Below are 23,322 nucleotides of genomic sequence, written 5' to 3'. Positions count from 1 at the left end.
TTACCGCCTCCTCAAAGCCTTGGCACTGGTTCTCATTATTTCTTCCAGAATGTTCTAGATACACACTTCCTTTCAGTGTTTGCCCAAAAGCCCCTTCTCATCAAACAAGTCCTGACCAATGTATTTTAGATGGTACCCCAATGACCTTGCACCCTGCTTTTACCTATAGTGTTTATCCCCTTCTAACATTCTGTAAGATTTAGCGTTTCTTACATTTACTGTTTTTCTGTCTCCCCTGCTGGAAGCTCCAAAAAGACAGATTTTCATCTCTACTTTTTCCTGATATACATTTCCAGAGCTTAGAACAAGACATAGCTCATCACAGGCACTCAGAAACATGACAACTAAATGCAACATCTCACTTGGAATTAGATGCTTTGGCTTATAAAGGATATTATGAGAACAAGAGCAAAATAAAAAAAAATTTGATTGGGAGGTGGGGGTGGAGGAAATAAAATTATTTCAGGCTACACTCCCAACTTTCTGAGACTGCTTAAAAAAAATTTGCATTATTAAAAATTAAAGAGATAAAACTCTAACATGCTGGTAATAACCCCAAAAGACCAAAAGGATCCTCATCACTTTATTATAAATATTAAGTATTTCTGCAGATTAACTTACTTACAAAACCGAAAGAAACTCTCAGACTTGGAAAATGAAGTTTTGGTTGCCAGGGCGAACAGACAGTTAGGGAGTGTGGGAAGGTCATGTGCACGCTGCTATATTTAAAATGGATAACCATCAAGGACCTATTGTATAACACACACAACTCTGTTCAATATTATGTGGCAGCCTGGATGGGAGGGAGGGTTTGGGGGAGAATGGATACATGTATATGTGTGGCTGGGTGCCGTCACTGTTTCCCTGAAACTATCACAACACTGTTAATCAGCAATATCCCAGTACAAAATAAAAAGTCCCAAAGAAGCAAATAAATATTTATACATTTCTGGAAAAGGTGATGAAGTCAATGAAATGGGAAAGAGTGAAGGACAAGAACGTTCATTTCTATTAACACTCCGCATGGCTTTTACAAAGAGCATATATTACTTACATAATATTTTAATAGTGAACTGTACATGGGGAAAAAAAAATAAGCTGGCCCACAGACCATTTCTGGGAGGGAGCAGGAAGGATGGAGGGACAATCAGGGAGGAAGGCCTTTGGGTTTCCTTCCCAGAGGCACCACAGCTCCCCAGGGACACTGCAGGGCCTCTGCTGGCACACAGAAGGGGGGGACCTGGTGGAGCCCAGCAGCCCAGTGCCCACAGAAAGGCAGCCTGTCCGCCCAACTGCTAAGGACAACTCCCCCCAGCGCCTCTTCCCACCGCCCAGCAAACTAGAGAGCGCCTGCAGGGCTCAGAAGACACTCCCGAAGGTAAGATGTTCAAATAACACATGGTTCATGCTATTTATAGTTTTTATCATTGCAAAGAAGTTAATAATTTGCTGAAATTGATCAACCTACCATTTAACTTACTATGGAAAGTTGTCTTATGAGGACATCATCCCCATGGACCCATAATTCAATTGAACTATTCAATCTTATTTACACACACACACACACACACACACACACACACACACACAGAATTAGTCCATTCAAATCAACATACAAGCAGGATCCACACACCGCAGTGGGTTGACTGAATTCTTTGGTTCCTTCATCAGGAATTGCCCTTTTCTTCCTCTTTTTATTTCCTTTACGCTGTCTTTCTCACCATTTTCCCATTCCCATTCAATGGCCACACCGTTTAAAGCACTCATCTGTCCGCCCTTTCTCTGACCTCCACCCCCTAATTTCCTCCTGGTTCACTCTTTTTTAATTGAAGGATAATTGCTTTACAGAATTTTGTTGTTTTCTGTCAAACCTCATGAATCACCATGAATCAGCCTTAGGTAAACATATGTCCTCTCCCTTTTGAACCTCCCTTCCATCTCCCACCATCCCACCCCTCTAGGTTGATACAGAGCCCCTGTTTGAGTTTCCTGAGCCATACAGTAAATTCCCATTGGCTATCTATTTTACATATGGTAATGTAAGTTTCCATGTTACTTTTTCCACACATCTCACCCTCTCCTCCCTTCTCCCATTGTCCATAATTCTATTTTCTATGTCTGTTTCTCCATTGCTACCCTGTAAATAAATTCTTCAGAACCATTTTCCTACTGGATCACTTTTTAAATTTATTTATCTGACTGTGCCGCGACATGGTTGAAGGATGCGGGATCTAGTTCCCTGACCAGGGAAATAACCAGGACTCCCTGCCAAGCTCTCTGACCAGCCTAGGACAGACGCACTATGTTCAGGCTCCAGCAGGGAGCTCACAGGAGAGATAGGAGCCCCTAGAGAACTCTGCCTGGAGAAGGCAATGGCACCCCACTCCAGTACTCTTGCCTGGAAAATCCCATGGCCGGAGGAGCCTGTTGGGCTGCAGTCCATGGGGTCATGAAGAGTCGGACACGACTGAGCAACTTCACTTTCACTTTTCACTTGCATGCATTGGAGAAAGAAATGGCAACCCACTCCAGTGTTCTTGCCTGGAGAATCCCAGGGACGGGGGAGCCTGGTGGGCTGCCGTCTATGGGGTTGCACAGAGTCGGACACGACTAAAGTGACTTAGCAGTAGCAGAGAACTCCACCAATCCCAGGGCCTGTGGAGCCTGGTGGGCTGATGTCTATGGGATCGAACAGAGTCAGACATGACTGAAGCGACTTAGCGGCCCCCATCTAAGCCTCCATGATTCGGATCACACCAACACACAAGATCTGATATGGAGGGATTTCCCTGATGGTCCAGTGGCTAAGAACTCTCATTCCCAGTGCAGGGGATCCTGGTTTAGATCCCTGGTCAAGGAACTAGATCCCACATGCCTCAACTAAAAGCCAGTGCAGTCAAATAAATAAATAAATAGTTTTTTAATTTTTTTTTTTTAAGATTGGATAAGGAAGCTGTCTTGGTTTAGTTTCGTCACTGAGATAAGACAGAACACATCTTTCTGAATCTCAAATATTCCCTCAATGTAGTCACCTTGGAAAACTATTTATAAGACACTCTCTACCTGAAGAATCCCCCTGCATAGCAGACTCATCTCTGAATGAGGGGTATGGCAGTCTCTGACTGAGGTCATGGGCCACCGGTGACCTTGGGAAGGACAGGCAAAGAACGCGCCAGTGAATGAAAAAATTCTGAGGGCCCTCATTCTATCATGAGACCAGAGCAGTGAGACAGGGGTTGCTGATGGGATGGACAAAGTATATAACGAGGGGCTGCTACTTCATATTCAATTCTCAGGGAGGCTTGCTCAGGAAGGCAACATTTGAATCTTTACTGAAAAAAAAAAAATTGTAATAAGAAAAAGCATTTTTAAGAAAGAATTTTAATAAAAACTAAAGCCATCCAAATAGAGGAAAAAAGAGCTACTGATGAAGATATTTCAAACAATACACTCCAGACTCTAAAAGCTATTTTCAAAAACCAGTGAACCAGTGAAGTTGCTCAGTCATGTCCAACTCTTTGCGACCCCATGGACTGTAGCCTACCAGGCTCCTCCATCCATGGAATTTTCCAGGCAAGAGTACTGGAGTGGGGTGCCATTTCCTTCTCCAAGGGTCTTCCCAACCCAGGGATCAAACCCAGGTCTCCCGCATTGCAGGCAGACGCTTTACCGTCTGAGGTACCAGGGAAGTCCAAATGTCTGAACAGCAGGAGTCCCCTTCAATTAAGTATACTGGGCAGTGCTGCCCCCTCAGACCCGTACCTCCAAGGTAACTCTTTCAAAAGATGAGCTCTGGGGTGACTGTTTTGACCTCAGCCTCTTTACAGAGCTAACCTCTCCCAACAAGCTGGGCCTCAGGTATTCAGCACCAAGTGCGGTGAACAGCACCCACCACCACCACAGGTCTGAGAAGAAGCCTAGATATGGCAGGAAAGGAGGAGCAAATAAAAGCTCAGCTCTAGCAGAGAACAGATTTGTAGTTGCCAAGGGGGACTCGAGTGGGAGTTGGGGATTGTTATTGCTGTTTAGTCCCCAAGTGGTATTTGACTCTTTGTGACCCCATGGACTGAAGCACACCAGGCTTTCCTGCCCTTCACCATCTCCTGGAGTTTGCTCAAACTCATGTCCACTGAGTAGGTGATGCCATCCAACCATCTCATCCTCTGTCATCCCCTTCTCTTCCTGCCCTTCAACCTTTCCCAGCGTCAGGGTCTTTTCCAATGAGTCAGCTCTTTGCATCAGGTGGCCAAAGTATTGGAGTTTCAGCTTCAACATCAGTCCTTTCAATTAATATTCAGGACTGATTTCCTTTAGGATGGACTGGTTGGATCTCCTTGCAGTCCAAGGGACTCTCAAGAGTCTTCTCCAGCACCATAATTGGAAAACATCAACTCTTTGACGCTCAGCCTTCTTTATGGTTCAACTCTCACATCCATCTGGGATTAGCAGATATAAAATTACATATAGGATGAATAAACAGCAAGGGCCTTCCTATCATATAGCACAGAGAACTCTAGTCAATATCTTGTGATAAATCATCATAGAAAAGAATATTTTAAAAAAGAATGTCTATTTGTGTATAGCTGAGTCACTGTGCTGGACAGTTTGCCCTACAGCAAGGATTGGCACAACACTGTAAATCAATTGTACTTCAATAAAAATAAATAAATTTTAAAAGCTCAGGTCTGCCTGGAATGTTCTGTCCCAATGCCCTTATTTCAGTCTGTGTATGATCTCATCTCCCAATCCTCGGGGAACTAACTGCCCGGCCACAGGGAAACTGAGGTCTAGGCTCTGAGTCTGGGAGTCCAACGGCTTCCCCTATTTTTCCTGGTGGTGCTTCCTCTTGGACTCATCTCTGGCCATCTCAGCAATAAGACCCTCCAGGCCAGATTAGGGGATGGTTCTAGAAAAGCTAAGGAGGTTTCTCAGCCTTATTGAAACATAAACCCCAGGCAGGTTTATGGCAGGTCCACTACCTGGGCAAAAAGGTCCTCTACCTGGTCTATATCAGCTCCCCAGGAAAGCACCCTGTGATCTGAGCTAAAGCCACAGCCCATATTAGAGTTTCTCTCTCCTCTCTTCCCTAATCAACAAGGCAGTAGGAGGCTTATGGTAAAGCATTAGAGGACTCTCTGTCCTAACCCTTCCTCTAGTAAGTATCTCTCTCTACCACACACACACAGCACTTAAGAAGGCAGGCAAGATGCTACAATCTGCACAGATTCAGAAGTGCTATTGTAGGAACTAATTCAGATATCACCACTTCCTAAAAGGTTCCCTGCCCACCCAAGCTTCAGCTTCACACTTCAAAGAAGGATTGTTAATTACACATTATGATACCAATTATTTCCAAATGTATTATGAAACAGGAGTTATGCTAAGCAATTTTATTGTTTTAATTCTTTCCTTCATTTTTAATAATTACACTCTGGTTTTTAATACGTTAAGATGTAATGAAGGGGGAAAAAACTCCTTTGTATTTTAAATCTATTTCCATTTTTTTTTTTTTTACACAAAGAATTTCAAAGCCATCCGTAATAACGTAGCATAAAATATAGCCAAAACACAAAAGGAATAGCTTAGAGAGGCAACTTTGAGCTCATCAGGTAGACAACATGAGCAAAGCTCACCCTCCCCGACTTGAAGAAATTTATGGACAAGAAGTTATCAGTGAAATTAAATGGTGGCAGACATGCCCAAGGAATATTGTGAGGATTTGATCCCTTTACGTATCTTGTGATAGATGACTGTGTGGAGATGGCAAATAGTGAGCAACAGAACAATAATGAGTGGTGGCAATAGGAGGAAATAGAGTCTTCACGTTAAAAGCCCTGGAATGAGTATGGACAATGGCTGTGTTCACCAGAGAAATCAATTACTTTCATGCATCACCTCTCCATATTTTACTACGATGAAAATTGGGTCGCATACATTCTTACTGAACTTTTTTGTTAAATAAATTTTTATAATCATCAAAAAAAAAAAAGGAATAGCTTAGATAAAACTAGCTGAGTTCCATTTAAGGGAAAAAATGCAAGTCTACTTATTTTGAAAACTTTTAACATGAGACATTTGCTGAAAGGATACAGAATTCTTCCTCATACGAAGGCAAAACAAACCACAAAAGAGTACACTGGTAGAAGAGAAAGCTTTATACTAGCTAAGGAAGAAAGAAAGAAAGCATAACAAATCATGAGTCAAATGCTGAATGCAGAGATTATTAATTATCTGCCCGGTAAAATGACACTACTCTTTAATGCAAACCCACCCATGTTGAATTAGATTTCCAAATAAGTAGAAGGATGATGTCGCCTAACGATTAGAAAAATGAACAAAGAAAAATAAAATTATTTTAACCACTTAAAATCTGTGAGCCATGGAATTTCACATTCACAGGTACTAAGGCTGAGTGACATTTCAGTGATGAGGAATTATTTTTGTTTGATCCATAGGCTAAAGCCTTATCCTCTGCTTTCCTTCCAGCCCAGAGGTCAGCACACTTTCTTTTTGTAAAGGGCCAAACAGTAAATAGTTCAAGCTTTGTTCAGGCCAATGCTCAACGCTGCCGTTGCAGCGCTAAATATCAACAATCCATTAAAAAACAGGCATGGCTGTGTTCCATCACAATTTATTTACAAAAACAGCATCGCGGGCTGTGATTTCACCGACTCCTGTTGCCATCCTCATTGTGCTATAAGAAAGGGGGGTGAGACAGAGCACGCTTAACGCACTCTCGTAAGAAACGGCAGGAAGGGACTTCCCAGGTGGTCCAGTGGCCAAGACTTCACACTCCCAATGCAGGGGCCTGGGTTCTATCCCCGGTCAGGGAACTAGAGCTCACATGCCGCAAATGAGTTCGCATGTCGCAGCTGAAGATCCCGCACGCTGCACAACTAAGGCATGGTGTAGTCAAATAAGTAAAATAAATAAATATTAAAAAAAAAAAAAAAGAAAGAAAGAAATGGCAGGAATAATTAAAGACAGCAGGTAGATCTGAAACTACCCACCAAGACATTGAGCACAGCCCCTCATACTCAAGAGTATTTTCAAGACCAAATTCAAATCTCGATACACGAGGTAGGAATCTCTCAGCAACCCTTGTTCTCAAGCTACAAGAGTTCCCCGCTCACCGAATCAGCTTCTACCCTACCATACGGCTGGTCTTCCAAACTGGGTGACAGAATATGTTATGCTATCATGTATCAACTATTCTGGACCCCAAATTTGAACCTCAATCTGAGCAAGCCTTTAGTTTACAGGACACTTTGGGGACAATGAAACATGTTAAATGACAACACCAGAATGGGGGCAATAAAATCTACACTGTAGGAAGCCACATAGATCCAGATTCAAAAGACTCAAAAGATCTAGCTGCTTTGACCAAATATATCACAAGACAGGACAAGAGAGGAACACGAAACCTGAGTATTAAAAGAGACTTCAAGGACTTCCTGGTGGTCCAGTGGTTGAGAATTCACATTCCAAAGGAGGGGACAAGGGTTCGATCCATGGTCAAGGAACTAAGATCCCACAAACCTTGGAGCAACTAAGCTGGCTCACCACAACTAGAGAAACACCTGCCGCAATAAAGACCCAGCACAGCCAAAAGAGAGAGAGACAGAGAGAGATTTAAGAGACATCAACCAAATGCACTCTGTGGACTTTGTTTAAATCCCTCGGTTGCTCTAAGGTATTTTTAACTAACTGTGAAAAGATATTTCTTAGACAATCAGAGAAATCTGAACATGAATATTCAGTGATATTAAGAAATGAGTCACTGTTCATTTTTTATGTGTAATAATAGTATTGTGTTGCTTTTTAACAAAAAGAATGCCTATCTTTTCGGAGTGTCATATTGAAATATGTATAAATAAATCTGATTCTCCTTTTAAATCCTCATCCTGAAATTCTTCTTTCACAAATCTGGTTGTTTTGATCCTGCAGAAGTCACTGCTTTTCAAACATACCCATGAATGGGGTGATGGAGAAAGAAAAGAGGGTGAAAATCAATACATATGAGAGACAGACTTAGGGCTAGATGATAGGTAAATTTAAAAGACTAATATATTTATGTATCCTTAATGGACCGAGAAGGTCCTTCAGAGCATATATACCATGTGGAGGTCAGGCTTCTGATAATGTTAACATCTGGAAAGCAGCTATCAATCTGGAAATTTTAAAAAAAGACTTCTGAGTGATAAATAGCTTTCACAAAGCCCATGCATTTTATTCCATGAGAGAAAAAGAAGCACATCATTTATAAAACTGTATCAAACAAGGCATCAGAAAGAGCTAACTCCAAAGAAAGGAAGCAAGAGACTTAGAAGAGAAGAAGCGGGGCAGTGCAAGAGTTCATAAGACAAAGACAGAGTCCACACAGTAAAACCCCAGGGCATCAGCCTATCGTAGCCTTCTACAAGGAACCATACCCCAGAGTTGGCAGCGCAGGCTCAAACAGGCTCAGAGTCCTGCTAAAGAAAGCAAGAAGGGCAACATAGACACTGCTTAAAATTATCTTCATTAAGATGGTTCAATTTAAGAAGCTAAACTATTCACTTAATGGAGAGATCAGGTTTTACAAAAAGGCAGAATTGAGGTCAATGAGTAAAAGCGAAGACAGACTTTGAGCCTGAAATGGAGGCAGAGCTTCTCAACAACGAAAATCAGTCCCCAAGGGAGTGAATCGGGCTCCTCGATTGCTGTCTGGAGGTGCTGAACCCCTCAAAGTGAGCTCCCTGTGGGTCTCGACACTGGGTGAGGTTGGACCAGAGGTCCTTCAGATGATCCAAAGCAATTTCAAGGGTTTCTAGTGAGTAAAGTTTAAGAAAAAAAAAAAAAAAACTACTCTGATGCTTGTTAAAATGTTAAGACAGACTTTTTTCAGAGGGAGGGAAAATAGGAGGGAGATGAGCCTCACATGAGGCTCAACTCAGAATGTAACAAAGACAGCTGAGAATTCACAGCAAACAGAGTGAGGTGGTCAGCAGTCAGAAAATTACTAAGAGGAGACATCCAGGTAGGGAGATACCCATTAAACAAACAAGCCATAGGATTTTTTGCTGAAGGCAGCCCTGGGTGACCAGATATTGAGGATGGTCGCATACCAAAGCGGGGCGGGTGGCCCCACGTTCCTTTGTAGACTGACTTCAGATTCTTGCTAAAATGGGACTAGTCAGACAAAAGACAGGACAGGGACCAAGGTCCAGATCCAGACAAAAACAGAACTCGGAGGAGCCCAAGTCTGCTCTTCAATCCCAGACTGCCCAGATCCAAGCTTGGTGACATCACTTACACCCACAGCCTCATAACAATGCATGACACTTCGTAATTTCGCAGTTGCTTCTTCATATAATCTCTGCTTGTCAACTCCAGAAATGCTCATTTCTATACATCAAGCTATCTTAAGATAGGGGGAAACTACCTTCAAAAATAATGCCTCGTGAGTAATTGATAGGCAATCCTCTGTGACGCTGAAGCAGACTGCTTCATCATCGTGAGGCAAAATAAGCCTTTTAAAGCAGCCTTGAGGGCTACAGTCCATGGGGTTGCAAAGAGTCAGACATTCACTCTCTGTAATAACAGGCATACAAATAAAATAGAGAAAAAATAAATGACTGCATTTCAAAGCATCTGAAAAGAGCAAGAAGCTTCCAATCCCTAACAGGATTACAAAACCTCCATAGCACAAGCTCAGCAATTTTCCAAGATGCCCAATCCCCAGGGAGAGTGTTCACGGATGACAGAGCCACTTCTTGCTCTCTCGAAAGTACCATCTACAGGGTAAGTTATTTACCAGGTATAAAACAGATAGCTAGGAGGAACCTGCTATAAAGCACAGGGTGCTCTGTGATGACCTAGATTAATGGGATGAGGGTGGGGGTTGGAGGGAGGTCCAAGAGGCAGAGTATATACATATCATTTCAGTTCAGTTCAGTCGCTCAGTCATGTCCGACTCTTTGCAACCCCATGAATCGCAGCATGCCAGGCCTCCATGTCCATCAACAACTCCTGGAGTTCACTCAGACTCACGTCCATCGAGTCAGTGATGCCATCCAGCCATCTCATCCTCTGTCGTCCCCTTCTCCTCCTGCCCCCAATCCCTCCCAGCATCAGGGTCTTTTCAAATGAGAGTGTCAGCTTCAACATCAGTCCTTCCAGTGAACACCCAGGAATGGTCTCCTTTAGGATGGACTGGTTGGATCTTCTTGCAGTCCACGGAATTCTGAAGAGTTTTCTCCAACACCACAGTTCAAAAGCATCAATTCTTCGGCGCTCAGCCTTCTTCACAGTCCAACTCTCACATCCATACATGACCACAGGAAAAACCATAGCCTTGACTAGACGGACCTTAGTTGGCAAAGTAATACCTCTGCTTTTGAATATGCTATCTAGGTTGGTCATAACTTTTCTTCCAAAGAGTAAGCGTCTTTTAATTTCATGGCTGCAGTCACCATCTGCAGTGATTTTGGAGCCCAAAAAAATAAAGTCTGCCACTGTTTCCACTGTTTCCCCATCTATTTCCCATGAAGTGATGGGACCGGATGCCATGATCTTCGTTTTCTGAATGTTGAGCTTTAAGCCACCTTTTTCACTCTCCTCTTTCACTTTCATCAAGAGGCTTTTTAGCTCCTCTTCACTTTCTGCCATAAGGATGGTGTCATCTGCATATCTGAGGTTGTTGATATTTCTCCCAGCAATCTTGATTCCAGCTTGTGCTTCTTCCAGCCCAGCGTTTCTCATGATGTACTCTGCATATAAGTTAGATAAGCAGGGTGACAATATACTGCCTTGACATACTCCTTTTCCTATTTGGAACCAGTCTGTTGTTCCATGTCCAGTTCTAACTGTTGCTTCCTGACCTGCATACAGGTTTCTCAAGAGGCAGATCAGGTGGTCTGGTATTCCCATCTCTTTCAGAGTCTTCCACAGTTTATTGCGGTCCACACAGTCATGTATACATACAGCTTATTCATTCAGTTGTACAGCAGAAGCTGACACAACCTTGTAAAGCCATCATACTCTAATTTTAAAAAAAAAAATCTGAAGGGCAACAAACTAAATATCCTCTGGTTACCCTTTATATTACTTCCCATCTTCTTCCACTCGTTCTGTGTCCTAAGAGTAAAGTGAGGCGAAAGCCTTAGTTGCGTCCGGCTCTTTGTGACCCCGTGGACCATCACCCACCAGGCTCCTCTGTCTAGGGGATTTTTTCAGGCAAGAATATGGGAGTGGGTTGCCGTTCTCTTCTCCAGGGAGATCTTCCCAACCCAGGGATCGAACCCGGGTGTCCTGCATTGCAGGTGGATTCTTTACCACACAAGCCACCCAGGAAGACTGGGGTGGCCTCGATGACAGGCATCAGCCAGGCTCACGGGCCCTCTGGCCCCTTGGGAGGTACCAGGAGAGCAGGTGCCAGGAGAGAGAAGGAAGGGAGGGGCATTCATCCCCTGGTTTCTTCCCTGCGGGGTCACCTGGAGGCCTCCCCAGCACAGGCCACTGCTTCTCCCAGTGGCAGTCTCCTTCTATCCTGACCTCCAGGGGTTAGAGGGTGCCACAGACTTCCTGTTGTTGTTCAGTCGCTCAGTCACATCCAGCTCTTTGCGACCCCACAGACTACAGCCCACCAGGCTCCTCTGTCCTTCACTGTCTCCCAGAGTTTGCTCAAAGTCATGTCCACTGAGTTGGTGATGCTATCTGACCATCTCACCCTCTGCCACCCTCATCTCCTAACGCCTCTTGCCTTCAGCCTTTCACCACAGACCCTACTCTCGAAAATTCATAAAGTGAATTCTGCTATGCATTCAAGGCACCAAGCCAGAGGGGTTCCTCTCTCCTCACAGTGTACTTTCTGCCCCGTTCTTCTCCTCAACACCCTGACACACCTTTATTAAACTCTGTCTGTCATGATTTTGAGTATGATGTGCATTGGGGTGGCCAAAAACCTCATTTGTGTGTTTTGTAATATAACAATACCCAAACAAAATTGTTGGCCAACCCAATATTTCCCAACCTCGTTCCAACTAACAATGTAATGAGGAGAGGAACAGAGAATCAAAATTTTCAGTGTCCATATTTACCCTCAACTGGGGGTAGGGGAGGGGCTCAAATTTTAAGCTAGATTTCACGATGTATGTATGTTCAAGGAGGCTCTGCATATACGAGTCAGAAGTTTAGTACAGAACTTTGTAGACATGGACATTTTTTTCCGAAAAGAGAAATCCAGAAAGCAAAGGGTCAAATTTTTAATTGTATTCTCCAAACTGAAGTGAAGTAAACTCGCTCAGTCATGTCCGACTCTTTGTGACCCCATGGACTGTAGCCTGCCAGGCTCCTCTATCCATGGAATTCTCCAGGCAAGAACACTGGAGTGGGTAGCCATTCCCTTCTCCAAGGGATCTTCCCAATCCAGGGATCAAACCAGGTCTCCAGCATTGCAAGCAGATTCTTTACCGTCTAAGCCACGAGAGAAGCCTGAATTCTCCAAAACTGACCTAAAAATGGAAAGTCAATGCTCTAAGAGAAAAACAGCACAGAAACTGCCACCCAGGAGAAGAAAAATGACCAGGCTGACAGCACGTACCCATGCCAGCTATGGGAGCAGGGCGCAGTCTCCGAGCGGCCAGGCTGGAGAAGGGACCCCCACCTCCCCTGCGCGCAGCATCACCCACCCCACGAAGGCAGCTGGGATGGTGTGTTCCTGAGAATCACTCACAGCTCCCTCCCAATAGTCAAGTGAAATTTCAAAAGCTCATCAGCTCAGCAGGTGCTTGGATGCAATAGCAATAGCCAGAAAAAAAACCAGTTGCGGGCTATGGAAAATCTTGTCCTGTTGTTCTGAGAAGCTCGGAGCATGGAAGCCAGAAGAGCGTGGAAGCGAAAGGTGTGCAACAGAACAGGAGCAGAGAAAGGGACAGAGGAGCTGAGCTGACCCCACAGGAAATGCCCCAGAGCTGGGCAGGGGTGACCCCCACTGCGGTGTCGGCCCCTTACTTCACAGACGCGTACTGCAAGCCCTGAGCCCAGCGCTGCCCCTCACCTGCTGTGTGGCTGAGGATATGTGCTCACCCTCTCTGAGCCTCACAAACTTTCCCCCTTTACCCTTCAGAACAGGGAAGCCCGGCGGCTCTTGGTAAACAACCCGCCTGCCAAGGTAGAAGATTTAAGTTTGATCCCTGGGGTGGGGAAGGTCCCCTGGAAAAGGAAATGGCAACCCACTCCAGTATCCCTGCCTGGGAAATCCCCTGGAAGGAGGAATCTGGGGGGCTAAAGTTCACAGGGTCACAAAAGAGTCAGACACAAGTGAGTCACTAAACAAAAACAAACAAACAAAATAATGCATTTCATAGAGGTGCTGTGGGGCTCAAAAAGAAAATTCCTCTTAAACCCAGGAAATGCCTTCCAAGGTATATTATGCCTTCTGGGTAGGGTTTAGGATTCACACCAGAGTTCTTATCCGTTTCCTTGACTGAGGAGGTGATCTCACCTACAAACAAACAGAAGCATATAAAGGACTGATTAAAAAAAAGAAAAATCAACTTCAGATTCCATAACAGGACGGGTGCCAAAAGGGAGTGACGATCACTCGGGCAAGGGCGCCTGAGAGCATCCAGAGCCTCCACCCCATACAAAGCCCGAGAGTGTCCATTTCCTTTCCTGGCTGTGCCAGGGGCCTTAGCGCAGAGGAAGTGCCCAGAGACAGCTTCAGCCAGCACTCAGCCTTGCCACGTACTGCCTGGGGCACCGTGGGCAAGTGAGACTACCCCACTGACTCAGCTTCCTCATCTAAAAATCAGGAATGACCATAGTCAGAGTACCCATCTTTTTGTGAGGATTTTAAAAATTCACGTAAACTTCTTAGAACAGGGTATGGCACACAGTTGTTGTTGCTCAGTGGCTCAGCCGTGTCCGACTCTTTGTGACCCATGGACCGCAGCACACCAGGCTTCCATGCCCCTCACCATCTCCCAAAGCTTGCTCAAACTCATGTCCATTGAGTCCGTGATGCCATCCAACTATCTCATCCTCTGTCGTCCCTTTCTCCTCCAGCCTTCAATTCGTCCTAGATTCAGGGTCTTTTCCAATAAGTCAGCTCTTCCCATCAGGTGGCCAAAGTATTGGAGCTTCAGCCTCAGCATCAGTCCTTCCAATGAACATTCAGGGTTGGTACACAGTGGTCACCCAATAAAGGCTGGCGGTAGTGTCGCCCTGTACATTTCAGCTCGTTACTAGGCCCGCCTCATAAGAAGGCACATGTGCTCTGAAGAGCAGTCAGACACGGCCACCACCAGGGCCCACGAGCCACATACATCCTTGATTCTAAGCGGTGTTGTGTATTTTAGCAATCCCAACATCACAATATACATGTACTGTAGTGGATTTTCTCATCTGAAAAATAGGAATAGCAACAGCACCCAGCTAATAGTATGTGTAAAATGCTTTAAATAGGGCTTGGCATCAGAAATTGTTCTCTACAGGTATTACCCTCAGTATTATTTTTTATTTAGTATTTTTTTATTTGGCTGCCTCAGGTCTTAGTGGAGGCATGTGGGATCTAGTTTCCTGTCCAGGGATGGAACCCAGGCCCCCTGCATTGGGAGCACTGAGTCTTAGCCACTGAACCACAGGCAAGTTCCCCTTGGCATTAAATTAATGATCTGACCTGGACTACAGCCCACCAGGCTCCTCTGTCCATGGGATTCTCCAGGCAAGAGTACTGGAGAGAGTTGCCCTTTCCTTCTCCAGAGGATCTTCCCGACCCAGGGATCTTCCTAGCTTTCCCACACTGGAGGAAGACTCTTTACAGACTGAGCCACCCACTGGAGGTGGGGTGGGGCCCTAATAAACCCAAAGGACATGCAGAATTTCAGGTAGGTGCTTGATTTTTACCCTCCCCTCAGCTTCGTACATCTGATTACTTACACAGCATCGTTAAGAAGTTGCTGAGTGTGATTCTGGGTATATTGAGGCTCCTTTCTTTTGCCCGTTGAGTAAAGGTGGCCAGGTTGGTCCTAAGCATGTCTGGTTGGAGTGGACTGTGACCCAGGCTCCTCTGTCCATGGGATTCTCCCGGCAAGACTACTGGAGTGGGTCGCCCTCCTCCAGGTATTGAACCTGCATCTCGAGGGATCGAACCTGCATCTCCTGCGTTGGCAGGCGGGTTCTTTACCACTGAGCCAGGAGGGAAGCCCGTCCCCAGTCATTAGCCGTGTGGCGCTGGACCAGCGCCCTAGCCATGCTGGGCCTCAGTTTCTTCATCTGTAAGATGAGGACGGCAGTAGCTAAGAGGAGAGGGAGGCTGACAGGAATTACGAGTACACGCGAAGCTCCTGGAAACATGCTGGGCCCACAACAAGCACCCACAGACCGCCAGCCACCATCACTCTATGGTATCTGAGCCCCAGGAGCCATACCGGGGGGAACCCAGTTCAGTGAAACCGGGGTATCAGGGTGGGGGTGTCTTTGCCAGCTCCCCGCACCAGTGAAGGGCTTCCCTGGTGGCTCAGACAGTAAAGAATCCACCTGCAATGCAGATTGACCTGGGTTCAATCCCTGGGTTGGAAAGATCCCCTGGAGGAGGGCATGGCAACCCACTCCAGTATTCCTGCCTGGAGAATCCCATGGACACAGGAGCCTGGAGGGCTACAGTCCCTGGGGTCACAAAGAGTTGGACACGACTGAGCGACTAAGCACAGCACACAGCACCAGTGAAATGGGAAGCCGGCTGGAGACAAACAGAACAGGACTCCAGCAGCAGCCACCCCATGTACAAACTGATATTCTCTGAACCTCAGCATGCCCACCAGATACACGGGGTTTGGTTTCCTCAGCTCTCAGGGTTTTGTGAGAAATGAGAACACAGTGTGTAGGCACCAAATAAATGGTACTTCTTGTCATCTCTCCCCCTTCCCTGGAGAGCGAAGAAGGCAGTGGAAGCCAACACTGAGACCCCGTGGCTGGCACAGCGAGTGAGGTTTTCCTACCAACAAAGCCAGACATTTCCCTGCGCCCCACTCAGGTCGCCCACCTCCCAGCACTAAGAGGTCAGCCATTTCCCACCAAAGGCCCAGAGAGCAGGATTCAGGGCCAGTAAAACCCTGCAGAGAGGACTTCCCTGGTGGTTCAGAGGATGAGGATCCGCCTGCCAATGCAGGAGACGCGGGTTCAATCCCTGATCTGGGATGATCCCACGTGCTGCGGAGCAACTGAGCCCGGGCACCATAACCACTGAGCCTGATCTCCAGGGTCCGTGCTCCGCAGCAAGAAGTCTGCTATGTGCAACTAGAGAGAGCCCTCGCAGCAACAAAGAATCATTGAAACCAAAAATAAACAATTTTTTTTTTAAATCCCTGCAGGAAAGGGGGAAAAGGCCTAGGTTTTGGAAGTCCTCCTCAGGGAAAAACCTCTCACCAAAGGTTACAGGGGCTATTTGACAGCTACATCAGCCTGAATCATTAAGCAAGGGCTAGAAACATCTGAGAGATAGGGTGTAGATAAATGTCAGAAAACAATGCCCAAAATGGTTGCATGCTACTTGCTTACGCAGCTTTTTCCTTCTTCAGACAAATGATAAAACATCCACGTCTGAATATAAATCAGCTTCAATTAAGACGCGGCTGTTGGAAAGCACTTTTGGCAGGACGCACGAAATATTTGCCACCGCTCTCTGACTTGGAGTTTTCAAGGTTGGCAGGGCGATTTATTTTTGTTGATTAAACAAAATACCAACGGAAAGGACCTAAAAATTGATTTGCCAATTAAACTCAATGATTCTGAACAATGAAATGTGCTCTGTTCACTTTGCCAGAGTGATAAAAATGCCTCCCAGCTTTCCTGGCGCTTTCAAGATTTACACCCTTGATGTTTGCGCTGACAGAAAGATTAAGGAAGGGCTGCATGATGCAAAAATGTGTCTTCTCTTTCACTGGAACGGAAGGGAGAGAAACGATGAAGGGCCTGGGTCATTTCAGAAAGAGCATCTGCCCGGCAACCGTAATTCTTGAAAAAGTGATTTGGATTGAGTGAGGGAGCCATTGTCATAAGGTTGTGTGTGCTTCTTTGGCAAATTACAGAGTCACTAATAGGGGACAATTGGTTAAGATGAAAACAATCACAAAGATCCAAATTCTTCATTTTCTTTCACTTTCCCAAGGGATGAGAGTTCTGATAGGCAGCCAACCAAATGATGAGTGTGCTAGAAGCTTCTGAAAAAAAACAGACCCATGCACAGAGGAGCGCCAGAAGCCAATTTCGATCCAGTACAAAATTTTTCTAAACTGCAACCAGGAGATCCAGGTTACAGCTGCCATCAGTTCACACACAGTAGCCAGAAAGCCAGGCCAGCAGAACACTCACACTTCCTGGTGGTCCAGAGCATGGATGTCACAGGCAGCTATGCATTTTTAAACTTGATTGTACATAATTGTTCATCACTGACCCATTCTCCAACCCTCCTGGGCTGGAACCGGTTGCTAGGCAACCAATTTTGCTCTAGATACATTCCGAAGGCTAGTGAGGCAACAACCAAGTATCAATTAAGTGATAGTGATGCTGCTGCTGCTGCTGCTAAGTCACTTCGGCTTCAAATAAAACAGGACGTCTGGGTTCTTGAAAGCACGTCCATCTCATGCTCTTTTCCTTATGTAGACACCTATTTCCCATATCTTCCAACTCATCAAATAAGCTTTCTTAGGTTGAATCGGATGAAACTGCGCTTTTGGTAGGTAGCTCAATTTGGCGATTCATTTGGTTCAACCTAGAAACTTAAAAGAAGTTCATGTAGCCCGCAAAACAGAGGAGCCATAATCCTCGGCTATTATAATCACAATTGTGCTCTGGATAGGAAACATATCATTTACCTAGTCCTCACATCTCTGGAAACTGTTTTTACGGGAGACAGCTGGGAGAGGCAGCCTGCACCGCAAATGCCTGAAAAAGCAATCATATTTCTTTTTCCATTTTAGGCTATTTCACACTGATCTGACGATCTCTAGTACAATAATCCACACATTCCCTGACTTTTCCAGTGCTTGGGGCACTGGTTTTGGACTCAATTTATTTTTCCTAATTTGAGATCAGATATACCAGGGGACATCCTAAAGACAAGGACAGAACTGCCAACTACAGAAGAGAAGTTGCTTTAAGGGGAAAGAAATGGGAAGGCAGGATCACTGGTATCACAGAACAAGATGCTGCTCCAGCAAAGTCAGTGAAATAATAACCGGTGTGTGTGCTAAGTCGCTTCAATCGCTGTGTGACCCCACGGACTGTAGCCCGCCAGGCTCCTCTGTCCATGGGATTCTCCAGGCAAGAAGACTGGAGTGGGGTGCCGTGCCCTCCTCCAGGGGATCTGCCCGACCGAGGGACTGAATCCCCGTCTCGTGTCTCCTGCGTTGGCAGGCGGTTCCTTACCACTAGCACCACCTGGGAAGCAGTAATAAACGGTACAGAAACATACATATGAAGGTAAAGGTGGGAAGTGTTCTCCTTAAGTCATGACTGCCCTCATTTTCACTGCCCGAAGGGAAGTGCCAATTTGTTTACATGTATGTATGGTGGCGGGGAGCAGCGGGTGCCCACTCACTTCCTGAGTCGTGTCCGACTCTTTGCGACCCCATGGACTGCAGCCCACCAGGCTTCTCTGTCCATGGGATTTCCCAGGCAAGAATCCTGGAATGGGTCGCCATTTGCTCCTCCAAGAAATCTTCCTTATCCAAGAATCGAACCCGTGTCTCCTGCATTGATAGGCAGTTTCTTGATCGCTGCGCCACCTGGGAAGCCCACTTGTTTACTTGCTTTTAACAAAAGTGGCATCCTGGACACATCCCAGCATCTTGGATTTTTCACTCAACATTACAACATAAAAAGCGAGTTCTAAACAGAGTCCTCTGGAGTATTCAACTCACCAGACCATCTGTCCGCAGTTTCAAAATAAAGCTTCTCAGATACTAAGAGTCAGCCTTCCTCACTCAGAGCTGACAATTCAAAGACCAGCAAGGAATACAGCCAATATTTTATAAAAACTATAAATGGAATATAACCTTTAAAAATTGTGAACCATTATGTTGTATACCTGAAACTTACATAATATCATACACCAACTACATCTCATTAAAAAGAAAGAAAATAGAGACCATCAAAGCAGTATCAATTATTTATTTCCTAAAATCTCCAAGACAGACTTCGAGAAGCCCAGGAAAGAGGAAAAAGCTTTTCAGATCTGTAGCCATCTCACCGGAAATTCAGCCCAACACAAAGGGGGCTCCCAAGAAGAGTCTGGTTGGCACTACAAATGGGGGCCTTGAGTTGGAGTCTCCAAGGAGAGAGGCGTCTTTATCACAAAAAGAGAGAGACAAGTGAAACCCAGCAACATCAAAGACTGAATAAGTACCAAGATCCAACTACTAAATTAAATTCTGAAGCCCACTGCTACAAACAGGAAGAAGACTGCTCCAACGGGGACATTCTGAACCGCCTGCGAAGGAAGTTGTGAACCTGCTGAGAATCAGCAACTGTTGAGACAAGAAGCAACAAAAACAGTTTCATGACCAATAATAGGACTGTCACAGAAAAGTACAGAGGGACAGAACTCCGCTGTGTGCATCAGGAACTCCACGTTGTCCCAACTCAGGAACTACCCAGTCACATCTGAGATTATGAAGCAGGGCAAAGGCTAATGGAGTTTCGCCAAGAGAACACACTGCTCATAGCAAACACCCTCTTCCAACAACACAAGAGAAGACTCTACACATGGACATCACCAGATGGTCAACACCAAAATCAGACTGATTATATTCTTTGCAGCCAAAGATGGAGAAGCTCTATCCGAAATCAGACTGATTATATTCTTTGCAGCCAAAGATGGAGAAGCTCTATCCAGTCAGCAAAAACAAGACCAGGAGCGGACTGTGGCTCAGATCATGAACTCCTTATTGCCAAATTCAAACTTAAATTCAAGAAAGTAGGGAAAACCACTAGACCATTCAGGTATGACATAAATCAAATCCCTTATGATTATACAGTGGAAGTGAGAAATAGATTTAAGGGACTAGATCTGACAGAGTGCCTGATGAACTACGGACGGAGGTTCGAAACATTGGGATCAAGATCATCCCCATGGAAAAGAAATGCAAAAAAGCAAAATGGCTGTCTGAGGAGGCCTTACAAATAGCTGTGAAAAGAAGAGAAGTGAACAGCAAAGGAGAAAAGGAAAGATATAAGCATCTGAATGCAGAGTTCCAAAGAATAGCAAGAAGAGATAAGAAAGCCGCCTTCAGCGATCAATGCAAAGAAATAGAGGCAAACAACAGAATGGGAAAGACAAGAGATCTCTTCAAGAAAATTAGAGATACCAAGCGAATATTTCATGAATAGATGGGCTCAATAAAGGACAGAAATGGTATGGACCTCACAGAAGCAGAAGATGTTAAGAAGAGGTGGCAAGAATACACAGAAGAACTGTACACAAAAGATCTTCACGACCAAGATAATCACGATGGTGTGATCACTCATCTAGAGCCAGACATCCTGGAATGTGAAGTCAAGTGGGCCTTAGAAAGCATCACTACGAACAAAGGTAGTGGAGGTGATGGAATTCCAGTGGAGCTATTTCAAATCCTGAAAGATGATGCTGTGAAAGTGCTGCACTCAATATGCCAGCAAATTTGGAAAACTCAGCAGTGGCCACAGGAATGGAAAAGGTCAGTTTTCATTCCAACCCCAAAGAAAGGCAATGCCAAAGAATGCTCAAATTACCGCACAATTGCACTCATCTCACACGCTAGTAAAATAATGCTCAAAATTCTCCAAGCCAGGCTTCAGCAATACGTGAACTGTAAACTTCCAGATGTTCAAGCTGGTTTTAGAAAAGGTAGAGGAACCAGAGATCAAATTGCCAACATCCGCTGGATCATGGAAACAGCAAGAGAGTTCCAGAAAAACATCTATTTCTGCTTTATTGACTACGCCAAAGACTTCGACTGTATGGATCACAATAAACTGTGGAAAATTCCGAAAGAGATAGGAATACCAGACCACCTGACCTGCCTCTTGAGAAACCTGTATGCAGGTCAGGAAGCAACAGTTAGAACTGGACATGAAATAGACTGGTTCCAAATAGGAAAAGGAGTACATCAAGGCTGTATATTGTCACCCTGCTTATTTAACTTATATGCAGAGTACATCATGAGAAACACTGGGCTGGAGGAAGCACAAGCTGGAATCAAGATTGCTGGGAGAAATATCAGTAACCTCAGATATGCAGATGACACCACCCTTATGGCAGAAAGTGAAAGGAACTAAAAAGTCTCTTGATGAAAGTGAAAGAGGAGAGTAAAAAATTTGGCTTAAAGCTCAACATTCAGAAAACGAAGATCATGGTATCTGGTCCCATCACTTCATGGGAAATAGATGGAGAAACAGTGGAAACTGTCAAACTTTATTTTGGGGGGTTCCAAAATCACTGCAGATGGTGACTGCAGCCATGAAATTAAAAGACGCTTACTCCTTGGAAGCAAACTTATGACCAACCTAGATAGCATATTGAAGAGCAGAGACATTATTTTGCCAACAAAGGTCCATCTAGTGAAGGCTATGGTTTTTCCTGTGGTCATGTATGGATGTGAGAGTTGGACTGTGAAGAAGGCTGAACACCGAAGAATTGATGCTTTTGAACTGTGGTGTTGGAGAAGACTCTTGAGAGTCCCTTGGACTGAAAGGAGATCCAACCAGTCCATTCTGAAGGAGATCAGCCTTGGGATTTCTTTGGAGGGAATGATGCTAAAGCTGAAACTCCAGTACTTTGGCCACCTCATGTGAAGAGTGGACTCACTGGAAAAGACTCTGATGCTGGGAGGGATTGGGGGCAGGAGGAGAAGGGGACGACCAAGGATGAGATGGCTGGATGGCATCACTGACTCGACGGACATGAGTCTGAGTGAACTCCGGGAGTTGGTGATGGACAGGGAGGCCTGGTGTGCTGCAATTCATGGGGTTGCAAAAAATCTGACACGACTGAGCGACTGAACTGAACTGAACTGATCTGAAATTATATTTTCTTTACTTAAGGAAGCAGATGCAGACTTAAATTCTGAAGCCAACTGTCTTAACCTCAGTTTTACAAGTCAACTTTAAGAAAGTCTATTCCTCTCTCCAGGTATCAGTTTCTTGTCCGTACAATGAGAAGACCTGACTAAGGGAACTCAGAAATCTTTAACATGACTTATTCTGATGATTCTGTTTGGTTAAACTATGTTTGTGGATGGATGGATGAAGAATGAATGAATGGACAGATGGATGGACGGACAGAAAATGGAGGGATAAATGGGTAGATGGGTGGTTGTGCAGGTGGAAGGACAGACAGATGGATGAATGGATAGATGGGTGGATGGACGTTTAATGGATGGATGGATGAATAAACAAAAAGGATGGGTGGATGATGGGTGTATGAATGAATGGATGGATGACAGAGGGATGGATCATTGATGAATGAATGATGGGTGATAAATTGATAATGAATGGAAGGGAAGCAGTTTCCTACTGAGTGGGACTTTACAGGCTTATAACTAATTATTAAAAACTTTTCTAAGTCTGTGGGCCAACTGAGGTTCTATTGATAGTTTGGAGTCAGTCACGGCGGGATTATTTACACCAAGGAAATTGGCAAACGTTACAAAGTAGGCCTTTTCATTCACCCCTGAATTCTCTTTACCAAAACAGGAAACACTGAAGGAGTAGACAGAGGAAGGAAAACAAGAGGAAAAAGGAGACAACAGAGCAGTTCCTGTGTGTACACTGCTTCCCAAGTGGGCTGTCCCCCCACTCTCTCCATGTTGATACACTTAATTTCTTCACCTTTACTCAGCTTTGCCTTAATACCTGGAGCTTGCCCAAAGCTCAGCTCAAGCATCACCTCTTTTGGGCGTGAGGATGCTTTAAGGAAAGGCACTGCCCTACCCCTGCAAGTTCTCCCCAGATGCTGGAATGGCCTCCCTCTGCCATCACAGGGAAGACCTACAATACAGAGACAGCGTCACAGACTCAATGGACAAGATCTGAGCAAACTCCAGGAGACACTGTAGAATAGATGAGCCTGGTGGGCTGTATTCCGTGGGGTTGCAAAGAGTCGGACATGACTGAGGGACTGAACAACAACACTGTCCATTTAGCCAGAAAGAGAGTTCCAGAAAAACATCTGTTTCTGCTTTATGAACAACACCAAAGCCTTTGACTGGGGATCACAACAAACAGAAAAATTCTTGAAGAGATGGGAATATCATACCATCTAAGATGGTATGAGAAATCCGTAGGCAGGTCAAGAAGCAA

The 23,322-nt window shown here is 45.0% G+C and overlaps 1 protein-coding gene and 1 pseudogene across 2 annotated transcripts in view; one reads left to right on the top strand and one right to left on the bottom strand.

The window, feature by feature from the left end:
- TIAM1 (T-cell lymphoma invasion and metastasis 1) overlaps positions 1-23,322 on the bottom strand; it is a 462,470-nt gene that overhangs the window by 346,404 nt on the left and 92,744 nt on the right. The gene's annotated exons all lie outside the window — the stretch shown is intronic.
- LOC108636070 lies at positions 5,619-5,843 on the top strand (annotated as a pseudogene).

Source organism: Capra hircus, chromosome 1 (assembly GCF_001704415.2).
Source record: "Capra hircus breed San Clemente chromosome 1, ASM170441v1, whole genome shotgun sequence".
NCBI lineage: Eukaryota > Metazoa > Chordata > Mammalia > Artiodactyla > Bovidae > Capra > Capra hircus.
This window is presented reverse-complemented; position numbering and strand designations above follow the sequence as displayed.